Here is a 14,590-nt window from a genome sequence, read left to right on the forward strand (position 1 = left end):
TAGATTGCAAAGCTTTTCCATTGTTAAAATATTCATATATTTCTTAAGCAGATCGTTTGAGCTGTGGATGTCACAGTTCACATATTTCAATGTTTTTCTGAATCAAAACAAATCTCAGTTTATAATTTTCCTACTAGTTAGTTCATGTACAGTGTGGTGGTGTGCCACGCTGGCACTCCTCACAGCATCAGGAGGCACCGGTACACCTCTGCAGGGGAGAAGCTGATCATTTATTTTGTCTGGTGCTTATGCGTATTTTGTTAGACTCCACACAAAGTATTGCCACTTAGAACTAATTTCAAACCTTGCCTGATGATGATGGTGATGATCTCAGACTATGTCGACATGGCACCTCTGTGTGTCCCACTTCATGGATAATTCATTAAAATAAAGTAGGTTAAGCCACCAACTGACCAAACAGGCTCCTACTTCATCACACAAGCTAATAAGAAACTTCTCTGTGTCATAGTTGCTTGCTTTCTCTCCAGGCCAGCTCCAGACCCTATTTAATTAGGGAAGAGAAGCCAATGTGGTGACTGGTGATGGGGGCGAGGAGAGGTTTTACCGGAGGGGGAGAGGACAGAAAGAAGTTTGGTGGTTTCTTTCTTTAAAGATTCCTCTCTTTTCTTCTCAGCATCTTATCCAGCTATCTCAGTCCTCAGAATTTCCTGAGCCTTTTCTGATTATCCCCACTGACAGAAGGGGAAAACCAGGCTCAGTTCTGGCATCCTCGCTCCCCCAAAGCCGTGGAGCAAGGAAATGAAGAGTCTTACAAAGGATGAGAGACCCTGCTGAGCTTCCCCTGCTCATCCACAGCATAACCATCAGAAACACTCCAAATCAGGCATTTCTAGTTTAGACAGAGGCAGTGCGGCTGCTGCCTTCTCTCTGCAGCTGGACGGTCAGGGTTGGTGGGCAAGTTCACCCCAGGTAGCTCAGATTATTTTCTTTGGACAAATGTCTGCTTGCTGTTGCTCAGATTGAGCCTTACCTAGCATGAATATAACAACTTCTCAATCTGTCTGCCACTGAGCAGCACAGGCAGTGCTGTGGCATCCTTTTATTGTGGTTTAAGTGTGCGCAGGCTCTTCTGCATGTAGGAGGGCAGCAGGCAGAGTTTCCGCTGAAATGTGTTTAGGTTGAAGGTCTCCCATGCATTGCCTCTGTGGCTGTATTTCCCAAAGCACATGTGGGGTTTTTTTTTTTAATCACTTTTTTATGACAAAAAATATTCTTTCCAAATGAGCTGCTATGACTGCTAAGTAGTACGCTTTGTTCAGGCTACAGCTTCAAAGCGGTGACATTGATTGAATGATAAAGCGTTAAAATCAGCAGCGCGGCAGGCAGGGCAGCTGGCACGGATGCTTCTGTGTGTCAGTGCGTGCCTTTTGTTTTCTTGCTCTAGAAAGGCCTAAGTAAGGAAAAGCAGGGCACACACCTGCATGGCTTCCTGCATCACGATGGGGACCGCTTTTCTCATGAAAATGGAGCACCTTCAAGCGGAGTAAGATCTATCACGTTGCGAAAGAGTAGTGAGCTCCTGTCAGCATTAATGTCAAAAGGTCTTTGTGCATAAATTAAAAATTATGCAGCGAAAACCACCACACATTTCTCAAAATCATGGCCTTTCCTCTCTGAGTTCAGAAACCATGTTTGCTTATATAAAAAGAAAAATAGTTATGAACTGTGTACTGAAGTTGTAATTATGTCTGCAACCTAGGGTTCTCGCTACAGCATTTTCTGACGGTGACGTTCTCTCTCTGTTGACATCAACGCAGTTGACCTCGGCACCCTGAACTTCACCCAGAGGCCCGTATTTTTCAATATGGGAACAAATAGGTAAGAAAAGATGAATAAATATTAAAATATTGCCAGAGGTGGGTTGCTGCCATACTGTCTGGGTGAGCTTATTGACTGCTGGCCAAGTCTGGCGCGTTCAGCTGGCATAGCAGTCTGCCTACCCTATATTGAACACCTACCTGTAAACCAACTCATATTTTTTCCTAAATTTGGCCTGCGTCTAGCTATGAGTAATTATGTTTGTAACTATACTTGGTTTGGCATTCAGAGAAAACCGGTGTATTTAATTTTATTTTCTTCTCTAAAAATCTCTTCAACTCCCGGGAGAAAAATTTTAAAAAAGTATGTATCTTTATGTATCCCCCCCCCCCCCGGCCATGATAATTCAGGCAAAGTAAATAATAAAAAAAAGTGTGTGGGGAAAAAAGGGCAAAAAAGCGCCACAGTCTCTAAAACTTCCAGGTTAATTTGTAACTTGACCATCAGTATGGTTGTGATGATTTCCTGTTCCCAGTGTACGGTGTGTTCACGCCAGCCAGCATGTAAGTGCCCCCCCCAGCAGTTTGCTCACTCCCCCACAGGGGCATAGGGGAGATACTCAAAAGAGCAAAAGTGAGAAAACTTGTGGGTCAAGATAAAAACAGTTTAAAAAGCGAGGGGAAGGTGTGGGGGGAGGCAAAGTGATGCCAAGGCAGTTGCTCATCACCTCCCACAGGCAGACCAATGCCCAGTCAGCCTCCAAATAGCGGCTACTTTGGAAAGACCAAAATCCCCGGTTTTATTGCTGAGCCTGGCATTGCGTGGCATGCAATGTCCCGTCGGTCAGTCCGGGTTGCTGTCCTGGCTGTGTCCCCTCCAGCATCTTGCACCCCCAGCCTGCTCCCTGCGGGGCAGAGCGAGGAAGAGAGAATGCCTTGACACCCTGCAAGGCACTGCTCAGCAACACTTCAAACATCGCTGTGCTATCAACGCAATTGTAGTCACAAGACCACAAGGTGTGGGCTGCGATGAAGCAATTAACGCCATCCCAGCCAGACCCGGCACGCGTTGTTTCATTTCAAATTATGTTTCCTCTTTTTTCTTTTCCCAGTGTAGCTACTTGCTACCTTCTTTCCCACCCTTCTGCGCAAAGAGCGTGCCTCTTCCCTTACTACAGCCTCTTGACGATTTTTAGTGCTGCCGCCTTCCCCAAAAGAAGCTTGCAGCCTCATCAGTGTATGTGTGTGGGGAGGGGAGCGAAGTGGGGAGTCGTGTCAGTGTATTTTGAACTGTGTAGGCTAACCAACAACTCGCAACAACTCACAGCTCAACATTCTCTTGAAGAAAACCGAATGTGGTAGATCAGAAAATTTCAGTGCTGTCTCAAATTAGATTTACCAAGATCAACAAAGATAGCACAAAGAAAATAGTTCAGCTTTGCAGCCCAGGGGAGCCGAACCTGTAGTCCTCTGTGCTGTACCTATGTGCTGCTGCTTTGTATAGAGCTCAAGGTCATTCAACCAATTTGCTGACCTTTGACAAAATCTTAATTTTCTACTCAGTCATTTCATTATATTTCATTCCAGCTCTCAGCAACACTGGCTTAAACTGAAAGTGAATAAAGGGAATAAGAAGAATTTCCTTTCTTCTATAAAAAGCCCCAATACTACAATAGGAAGAAGGAAAGCTTGTTTTTTTTTTTTTTAGTCCTCATAAACCAAGTGATTATTTGGAAAGGTAAGACACAAAACCTGGGGTGGAAAAATGATGAATACTGGCAATCTGTCTTTCAGACCAGAGCAGACGTTGCCTTAGCTAAGCTAGTCCCTGTAAAATTTCCTGACATTATTCCTGATACAATTATGAAGGTGATGGGCGTGTTTTTCTCCTTATTTTCTGAGACCTGCTTTTGAATTAGTGTTCCTAAAACAAGAAACGCATACTTATGCTAGTACACATGGACATACATAAGCATGTATTTGTGCATTGAGATTTAAAATCTCAATTTCTTCACTTTTCAGTGCCTTCTAGGATTTTTGGTTTAATAAAAAAAAATAGTAGAACTTACCCTCTGTTCATAAAAGAAATCAGAACATTAACTAATTTTAGCCTATTCACCACTTTACATCATGTCGCCGGTATTTCTGTTCTCTGTTTCTCTTGCTCCTCACGTGGCTGCAAGAATAGCAATTCTTGCATGTCAGGCAGTTCCTCATCTTAGAGGGGGAAGGACTTTTCTTGCCAAGCTTTCATGCAGTAAACACACTTTTTTTTTTTCTTTCCCTCAGTAACCCATAGGGGTTTGAGTTTTGCTTTGCAGAAAGTAATTCTGCTGGTAAGAATCTCTGTATGTTTTCTGTAAAGGATTTTGTCCCTCTTCCAGGCTTGGAAAAAAGGTTGAAATTCACCATTAGTGTTGTTTTTCTTTCGAACACTTCACTTGCAATTAATTTCAGAGCTTAGCTAAACTAAGGACAGTTACAGCACATTGAATGTGTTCTGACTTTTAGTGTCAGACTTCTTTAAAAGCTGGTTGATTTATGCTGCTGCGTGCAGGATGTAAAAAATGCCAGCACGTCTGTGCGCAGCATGCTTCATGTTTTCCTACCGTGAGGAATTTTACTGCTTTATAGAGCAAGGACGTGTATCTAAGGCCTTCCTGATAGATTATTCTTATATTTTCAGGACTGCCACTGCAAAAATTGCATCAGATTATTTTCTCTAAGCCAGCTCTGGTGAATATTTTGGGCAATGGCGATGCATCAGATGGCAGAACTTGTGAAGGAAAGCACGGGAACCACAATCAGAGAGTTATAGCTAGCTAATGCCTACAGCTGACAGAAGAGCAGCACTGTCCATGGCCGCGGGGCCTCGTATGTTGAACGTGTTCAGAGAAGGGCAATGAAGCTGGCGAGGGGTCTGGAGCACAAGTCTTACGAGGAGCAGCTGAGGGAGCTGAGGTTGTTTAGTCTGGAGAAAAGGAGGCTGAGGGGAGACCTTATCGCTCTCTACAACTGCCTGAAAGGAGGTTGTAGCCGTGTGGGTGGCATTCTCTTCTCCCAGGTAACAAGTGATATGACGAGAGGAAATGGCCTCAAGTTGCACCAGGGGAGGTTTAAACTGGATATTAGGAAAGATTTCTTCACTGAAAGGGTTGTCAAGCATTGGAACAGGCTGCCCAGGGAAGTGGTTGAGTCGCCATCCCTGGAGGCCTTTAAGAGATGTGTAGACATGATGCTGAGGGACAAGGTTTAGTGATGGACTTGGCAGCGTTAGGTTAACATTTGGACTTGATGACCTTACAGGTCTGTTCCAACCATAACGATTCTATGAAGCTATTGCCACTGGATCCAAAGGCCACCACATAGATTGTCTGCTCTCGGTTAAATGCAGGAGATGACTAGTCTCACAGTAAGGCCCAGCAGAGACCCCCCTTCTCCTTGTGCTACTTGTGCCCATAGGCCACTAGCCCCCTGCTAGTCAGGCATCGAGCTGCCAGGGTAACCCAACAGGGAGGAAGATGTGAGGTGAGGGAGTCAGACAAGGGTTATGGGCCTGGCCTGAGGTAGGGGGATTGGGCTAGGAAGACAAAGCTGGCATGAGGCAGCTGCAGAGCAGTTGGGGCCCTCATAACAAGTTTTCAGAGGAAGGGTGAGGCTCTGCTCTAAACTTTGCTTTTGTCCCAGTGTTTGAGATTGTCCGTTGTGTGGGATGGAAAATAACGGGAGTGGTGATCCAGAGATAGGCCAAAGATGATGTGTATTGTTGTCCTGGAAGTGTCAGAGACTGAAAAGGAACATTTCTATCAGGAGTTGTGCTTTTAACAGTGCATCTTGGAGCAGGGGTCGCCATGGTAGAGCTCCTCGTATGTCTCCCTCGCAGCTCCTGTGTGAAGATGTTGGCTCTGTATTTCTGTGGCTATTGCACAGAAGTTTTATGGGTCAGACTTTGCGTGGGAGGTGCAAAGAACAGAGAGGAACAAAGTATTGTACAGTAGGGAACTTTTTGGAAGTTCCTTGTCTATCCACAGGGAGTATTTTCCGGCTCTGTGGAGAACCACAAGATTTCTGGTATCACGCAGCATTTTAAAGGGGAACGTCTGACCACTGATCTCTGCTGTTTTGAAGTCATCACAAGAGAAAGGCAGATTACTTTTTTTAAAAATTATTTATATTTTTTTAATATAAAATGGAACATCATTAACATGCTGTTAATGTTAATATGAAAAGTTTTCTTTAGTAAATATATTGTCAGACAAGCTGCTGGAAACGACAACAGGGACAAAATATTATCAATAATAATTTGATTATTATCGATCAAATTATTATAGGACTGAGCAGATGCCTAATTCATCTTTGAGAAGATGAATTAGGCAGCGGCTGGAGAAAGAATTGGAATTGGACTACTATGAAAGCAGGAAACTATTCTCTGTATTTCTGTATAAGGATATTGTGAATATTTGCATTGGTCTTTTTTGGCACCATGGGTAACAGCAGAAGCAGCATGGATTAAACCTCCTCTCATAGAGCATGGCACAGGCTACAATAGAAGTCTCTCAAAAGGAAAAAAAAAAAAAATTGCTTTGAAAAACCTCAAAAGATACATTAAAAAAAGAAGCTTCATGCTTATGGTAAGGTAACCCCTGATAAAAGGCTACGCAATATTGGCTCTCAAAACCCTCTTGAAATTAAATTAAATCTATTGAAATTCTTAGTAAAGACCTAACAAGTACTAGCTTTTATTCTGTCAGCGTGCCCTACTGTTCCTTACAAGCCACCTGAGATCTTCTTTTTAATAGCAGAGGTGATTGTAGAGATGTGTCCTAGAATTCAGAATATTACAGCAGTTCATCTGTCCATCTCCCTTATCCCCCTTTTCTAGGTAGGGCTGAACACCTTATGCCAAAGTACTGAGAATCTCAGAAATTGTTCTTTTTCTGCCTCTTTCTGGCCACTTGACTCCTCCTTGCCTTGAGAACAAAATCAACTCAGGCTTTAGGAAACAGCCTGTGATAGTACGGAGAGCACCGCCTTCATTTCGTAGGTGCTGGCAGCTCCCTCTCAACGCTGGCTGTTCAGGGCCTTGTGTCCAGTCCGACCTTCCGTCAGGCTTCTGCGCCCACCTGCACGCGTATCACTGCCAGCCCTTTCGCTTGCTGCTGCAGCTGCGTTTCTATGGACCCCACCTGAGAAGGAGGGGGATAGAAAGGGTGATGAAAAGACAAGGCTTTCCCCTTGCGGGGGGGAAGCACTCACCTGTGTGCATCAAATAACAGCATCAAGCTTTTTGGATGTTGTCCAAAGTCACTCTAATAGCAACAGGTTGATATATTTTTATAAATGTGCATACTATGTCCTATATACTCCATAAAAAAATAAGAATGTGTTATTACACTGGGGACTGTTTTGAAGCAGTACAGGTAGAACACTGTCATTCCTCTGTAACTTCCCAGTATAAATTAGCTCCTCATTGTAATATCTTTGATAGCAGTGTGGTGTTCTGACCCTCTCACGTTTCTGTTTTTGCAGTTCTGCAGTATGTGAAGCGCTTGTTATTGCAGCAGTGATGATACTGAAGAAATAACAAGGCTCTACAGCATAGAAAGTTGTGTCAGTAGGTATGTGAATTAAAGGGTGGGAGGGAAACTGGCGGTAAGAAGTTCAGAAACCTGGTGCTTTACAGTAACTTCAACTTCCTCTATACAAATTTTCGCTGTTTTGAAGTTTGCAGATTAAAAATATAAAGGGAAGACTTGGTTATGGGAACTTTCCCCCTCCCCAGACAGTATCTGATAGGCTTGTTACCAATAAACCAAAGGTTCGTGTGGAAATATACTTACGCCTGTGGCTAGATGTACACTGTGCTGTTACTGGGCTCTCAAATCTTAATAACATCTTAGCAGGTTCCCTTGTCAAAGAATCTGTGTTTACTTCAGAAAACTGACCTGAAAAATAATTTTGCAAGGGGAACCCTCAGTCTTCTCTGCAGAAACATGATTTGAGCATATTGAATCCCAGCAGCATTTGAGGGTGAGGATGCTTTAGTTCCTTGTCTACCAGCAGTTTGCTTGAGCTCTGAAGGACATTAGTGGTGCAGCAAAGAGGCATCCTCAGTCCCCAGAGGTGGGAACTATGGATCCTATGGCATGACAGAACCTCTACCACACAGTCTACAGGCAACCCATCTGTGTCCTGGTCTAGAGAGGATCCAAAGATAACCTAGTCCTTTCCTGTACTGCAGGATGTCTTTCAGGGTGTCTAACAGCCGCAGGCAGCAATGGGGAACAACCAGTGCACCCATGGTACTTTAATGACTGAAGTTCCATTTCTAGTGTTTGTTCAAGGGATGTCAAATGGGAAACTGCTGCATACATCTAGTCTCCAAATGCTTCATAGAGCTAGCATTGTCTAGCTTGTACTAATATCCATGTGGCAAAATGGCCAGGCCACAGTATTTCCTCCTATGAAATCACCAGCTAAATGTTTTCAGGCCTATGTTTTTCAGTAATGTTACTAAATCACAGCCTCTGCACAGAAACCTTGAAGTGTCAGACTTTGAAATTTCAGCAAATGTAAGTCTAAGTATTGGGAAATGGCTGGAAGATTTCATTGCATTTACTGCAGTGATTACACAGCCTCTTAATGCCCAGAGTTTTAGTAGAATATGAGTGGCAGTTGGCACTGTGTTTGGAGGAAACCCTCACATAAAAAGAATGTTTCAAAACAGAAATATTTCAGATTCCCATAAGAATGGAATGGCTGGGGGGAAAAAAGGTAGCTAGGGTCACTCCAGAGTGACATAAATGAAAATCTTTGCCTTACTTTTGAAATCATAAAGTAAAAAATTTCTTCTTCATAGGCTGCTCGTTCCAGAGGTGGGGTTTTTTGTTCTTGTTGTTTGTTTTCTAATGAAATGCCACAAAAATTGAAAGAATTTCTAACAGTTTCAGTATAGAATGTGCCTAGGTCTCTATTAGTGATTGACACTGACTTTAAAGATCACGTTACCTACCTTTACCTACAACTTGATTATTGTCTTGGGCTATTACCTTAGATTATATGCCAGGTTTAAGAGATTAGTTTTGAAAGCCTTTTTTTTTCCTGCTGCATAATTTGGTGTATCTAGAAGTTCCTCTGCTGTTTTTATATTATCATCCATGGTATCATTATTGACAAAATAAAGGCATCAGGAATACTTATATTTTGGAAACAAAATAAATACGGGTAATATTCTTATCTCCAAAACACCATATCAAATAGGCAAGAAATACCTATCCAAAAATCAAAAGATCAAATTGGAGTTTATGGCAAAAAAGAAATGGAAAACATAGTATTGATCATGGACGACAGGCTTTTCAGGAAAAAAAAAAAAAAAACAAACAACAAAAAAATTAAAGTGCCCCAAACAAACTTCATGCACAACTCTGCAAACTGCTTTCAATTATAGGTCTGTATGCAAATCTATAAACTCTAGATATTAAAAGAAAGCTGTATTCAGTTACTGATTCATAACTATCAGAATTCACCATCCAAGTGTCCACAAGAAGTAATGTCACTTCAGAGTCCTCGCATTTCAGAGCTAACTTGTTAATTATGCAGAGAATAATTAGGAGATACTTATGTATGTAAACTTCTTAGCTATGTAGATATTTGCAACTACAGAAGCTGGGGGTTTTTTCATAGCATTTGTATGCTGGGCATGATGTATAGAAAAATGGATTCTTATATTTTTGTTCTTCAAATACACAATGATTTTAAACAGTATGAAGCATTGAGCTAGTGTAAACTGACTGATGGTTAGTAATATTTTAAAATTATTTAAGATAGCTTTAAAAATGAATCAAAATTTTAATTAATTAAAAATTCATAGTCACTAAAGGAGGTGAATGGGGATGAATGCTGATATTGGGTAGCCTTACCTTTTTAGGTGTTCTTGCCACGTTGGAAAGCATTGCCAGATTAAAATGTAAAATATATTATTGTGTGCAGGCTGAACGCTACTACTATGTTCATAGCGGGGAGAGACTCCCTTGATGATGAAATCTAGAGAGCTGCTGAACAAAAATACCAGACACTTGTTCTACCACACTTTGCAGTGTGGAATTTTCTTCAGTCCTTACAGGCAGCTACAGATCAGGGAAGAATCTTCAGTGGAAATGTGGTGGTTGGTGCGTACACGTGCACACATGTGTTGATGAAGACCTCTACCAGTCCTGCAAAAATAGTTTTAAAGTCTCTCCCTATCTCCCTGAAGCATCCTAGGGCTAATTCCAGAGATAATGAGAAACATAAATGTGGGATGCAGAAGGCAGAAATATTTATGTATAAATCAGACGGGGGGGATGGGGGTGGGGGAAATGTTTTTTAAAAGAAAAAACAAACATAAATGCAATGATCGCTTTGAATTGCCTAACTAGACACTACTGCTTATCTGTGTCTTTTATCTTTTCTACCCTTCTCTTCCTGAAATCCAGTTTTAATATGTTCACAAAGTTGATTTGAAACATGCCTCAATAAGAGGCACTATCTCGGGGAACTATTACCTAATGATACCAAAGAGTATGTAGGTTTCAATGCGTTATGACTAAAAATAAGAAGGGGTGGGCTTTTTAATCTGGATAGCTATATGCGGAACAAAGTGTGTGTGCCTACATGTGCATATATGTGCCTGTATAGACACATATAGATAGTTATACAAATGTCAGCAATAGTGTGAAAATTTCAAAGCTTCTCAGATACACTGTAATAGATCTCTAGTGTTTATAGGGTGCATTTTAAATGCGGTGTTCCTTTCCATATGGACTGCATTTTCAAGCTCCTTTTCTTTCTACCCTTCACCTCATTGGAGTATTCATTTTCTTTGTGCAGAAGACCAGCAGGAGGTCTGTAAAATGACCTTTTTTTTTTTTTTTAGTAAGGACTACAGGATTTGGCCTATAGTTTTAGTGTAGATGAAAGAAATAATGGATTTCTTTGAAAAAACAAGGAAAATCAGGACCGTTTTGTTCAGTACTACACCACTGTTTCCAGTAATTGCCTTGTACAGTTTGCAAGTCTTTCCGCTTTATGTAAATACTTTAACTTCTGAAAAAATCCCTTATAGCTGTGAGGTGGGGCCTTTTGAAGGAGGTGTTCTTTTGAAGGTTCATGGGTCTCTTAAACACACATTTTTTTCTTCAAAGTAAATCTTGTAGACTCCCTGTCACAAATCCTTCTTGTTAGGAATTCTGCTTGAAGAACTGTTTGAATTTCAGTATCAGGTGTTTCAAACAAATACGTCTAATGCCTCAATACATTTTTCTTATGGTCAGTCAGTCGCCCTAAATAAGAAAGAGAACCTCTGATAATTTGAAATATATTCCTAGCAACCCTTTGAAGAAAAAAAAAACACAACCAAAACCCAAACCAATCTGAGGTTTTTATAGTTACTCCTGGAAACTAAGAAAGGGAAAGTAACTGTAAAGTAAACTTTAAATTTTTGAAGTTGTTGAAAACAAAAAAAAAACCCAAACAGGCCCACCTTCTCCCCACCGCCATTCTCTCCCCAGATTTCAGAAACCAACTTTTCACCCCTTGGTGAGCACTTGGTGAAACTCTTCTGGTTCAGATTTATGTAATGGTGTTACAGACTAACCTAGGTTAGCAAAGCTCTCAGGACATCATCTGCCTGGTTTCCTTGCTTAGAGCAGGGCTTACTTCAATGTTAGTTGCTCACAGCCTTTTCTAATCCAGTTTTGGCTCCGAGGATGGATGCTCCACAGCTGCTCGGGGCAGCTCATTGCACTGGATGTCTGTCCTTGTGAAATTTTGGTTCTTAATAGAGAGTCATAATTCTGCTCTATGCAATTGGTGCCTGTTCCTTATCTTTTCATTTTGCACCTTTGAGAAGTGTTTGAATCTGTCTTCTCTACAACCACCCACCAGGTAGCTGAAGACAGAGCAATAACATCCCCTGGAGCTTTTTTTTGGTCTAGACTGACAAGCTTACTTTTCTCATTCTTTGCTGCTTCATCATGTGCTCCAAATCCCTATACTTTTATAAATAAGATAAATGAGAGGTGCAAAACTCTGTAGCAGAAAACAATGCAGATAACATATAGGTAGGCTTTTGACTCCTAGATAGAGGAAATAATTCATTACAAGCATGTCTGTCATTATCAGCTTAAGCTGTCAAGTGAATAAGTTGTATTGTAAGTTTTCTATAGTGAAATCCTATTCTAGAAGATTTTATTGTTTGCAGGACAAGGGGTCTGTTTTACACATTATTCAGGAGTGAGGCCATAAGGTTTTAAAGCATTCACCTCTGAATTTCTTTCTGTAGCTAAGAACGGCTATTTTGTTTGATATAATTTTGAAAATTCCAATATGCTATAGTGCAAAGGTTTTGTAGGCTCCAAATACGCAAAGAGAAAAGGAACTTTTAAAGTTGGGTGTGGAGAAAAAGAATATTATAATCTCAAAAAAGCCTCATAATAAAAGCTAGAGGTTTTGCTGAGTGTCTCTATGCAGTTGTTGACATAAGGAAGTACATACCTCATCTTGAATTTAAAGCCTTTAGCTATAAGACAATTAAGGGAGCACACAGATTACTTGGAAGCTTGTCTGGTTTATGTGGAATTGTTGCAAGATACTTGCAGCTCAAGGGCACCGTCTTGTTGGTTGGAAAACCAGAGGGTGAACTTGTGTCTTGAAGTGCAGCCTTGTTTTTAGGCAGGGTCTCCAGGAAGGAGAATCATAAATCTGGAATGTCATAAAATCTTTTCCCAGCATTCAAGGTCAAACTATAAATCTAAGTTACCAGGTCTCCTGCTAGATATGTAATTTTTCTGGGTCTTAGAGCTTAAAGCTTCCAAGAAGTGACCCTTTAAAGGCTATCAACATTAATTTTAGCGGCAAACGTGAACATTAACCTTGCTGAGCTGGGCAATATGAGTTGCTTAAAACTCATATGACCAAACGTTTTTGTGTAAGATGGAACACAAAACGTGTTCCATGTTACACAAACATAGAGCATGTAAAGGATGCCCTTAGCCTGATAACCCTTCCAGCTAAAAATGACAACTATTTTGCAACTTTGTACATGTGTGCATACTCATGTACATGTTCCTATCTACACCTACACACACACTGAGGATCCTGTGCATCATTGCCCCTATGGAACCCTCCTTTGAACTTCCTAAATACTTTTAGAGCTGAGTGTTGGGCACAATAACCTGACACCTAGATGGAGCTGGACATAGTGAAGAACATTGTACCAGCGTTTGTGCGTTCTCTGCTGAGATTATTACCAGCATCTTGCTTTCATCTGCAGTGTTCTGAGTGATCACTGCGTCTTACTTTATGATCTACTTTTCTCCTCTGTTCTCCTCCTCCCACTTCCTTCCCACACACATTTGCATTTTTCGTCCAGAATGTGTGTGCTGCACAGATCTGGATCAATCAAAGTGTGCATTCCCCTGAACAGTGGTATGGTTAGGGGACATCCGGTGAAAAAAGACAGACTCTGTCACTGCTTGTCCCCAGCTTAGGAGGAGGACAACATAGATCTCTGCACTAGTAATATAGTATGTCTTCTAAAGATGAAAGTGTTCAAATTATTACAAAGAATGCTGCAGAAATGGCCATAAAGCAACAGCTATGGCTTTCTAAACATAGAAAACCCAACCTCGTGCCTCATTGGCTGGTAAGGAAAGGAGGAAATACTAGCAATTCAGTAAACAATAGGTAGATTGAAATGTACAGTTAAACTACACGCCAAAACACACTGACATAACACACATGCCATCAAACCTACTGCCGAAAAGGGGGATTAGGGAGGGCTATTTAATGGAGCATTTTGTTCCATACAACATGTTCAAGTCTTGTCTTGTCAACTGGAAGCCATCAACAAGCTGAAAGAGCTGAAAGGCAGAGCAAGAGATGTGCCCTCAGCACTTGGACTGGACAGAACTCGGAATTTCTGCACACTTCTGCAACCCCTCCACTGCCCCAGAGCAGGGTTCGTTGGTCCTGTGGGACCTGGGAGTTGGTGTCATGTATGCTTTAGTTCAGTGCAAACTTCAAATCACCCAATGTATCATGGCAAGAGCCAAGAAACCAGCTTATCAGTTTAGAAGAACCTGGGGCACTGACTGAAAAAGTTTTGCTGAATCTTTAAAGTAGTCTTCAGATGATAAGAATTTGGGTAGTATTTATCTGTTACTGTATTTTTCTACTTCCAGTAAGAACATGCTGGCTCCTGTGGCACTTCAGATACAGCCAGACTTTGAGAAGGAGCTCGGTACGTCTGATACCCTAAATGAAATCTAAGATATTAATTAGATTGTCCCCAAAGGACCATCCTTTTCGCCCAAACAATCCAAAGGTAAGAAGGCATGCACTGACGTGAAGGTTTCAATATGTTAAGTTGAGGTTGGGGAGCTGGGGACTGGATATCAACACTGTGTTTTCAGCTCGCAGAATATTTCTTAACTTCAGGAGCCTGCAGTGGGCTGCATCAAAACGCCTTCACTGATCTCCAGAAAGTCTGTCTTCAAAGAGATCTATGAGGAGCAACATGAGTGAAATTGTGGCTTCACCAATGTAGCTTGGATTTTACTTATCTGGAGAAGAAGGTTATATTCAGGCCCTCAGTTGTGTATTTTGCAACTCTGCCCCATTACTGGACCTTGGTAATTATCGCACAGGAACCAGAAAGTGAAACCAGCTTGGAAAGCTGAGAGCAGCAGCGCTTTACAGGCCAAGCTGAGGCAAAAAGAGAAAGCAGCAGTCAGGAGTTTTTATTGTTTTTCAGTTACATCAACTTCAGTTAT

The 14,590-nt window shown here is 41.5% G+C and overlaps 1 long non-coding RNA gene across 1 annotated transcript; it reads left to right on the forward strand.

Annotated features, from left to right (window-relative positions):
• Positions 1 to 1,718: 1,718 nt before the first annotated feature.
• LOC141747817 (uncharacterized) lies at positions 1,719 to 14,106 on the forward strand. The gene is made up of 3 exons (XR_012588815.1): positions 1,719 to 1,839; positions 7,308 to 7,396; positions 14,000 to 14,106. It is a non-coding gene; the product is annotated as an uncharacterized LOC141747817 (long non-coding RNA).
• Positions 14,107 to 14,590: the final 484 nt, after the last annotated feature.

Source organism: Larus michahellis, chromosome 8 (assembly GCF_964199755.1).
Source record: "Larus michahellis chromosome 8, bLarMic1.1, whole genome shotgun sequence".
Taxonomy (NCBI): Eukaryota; Metazoa; Chordata; class Aves; order Charadriiformes; family Laridae; genus Larus; species Larus michahellis.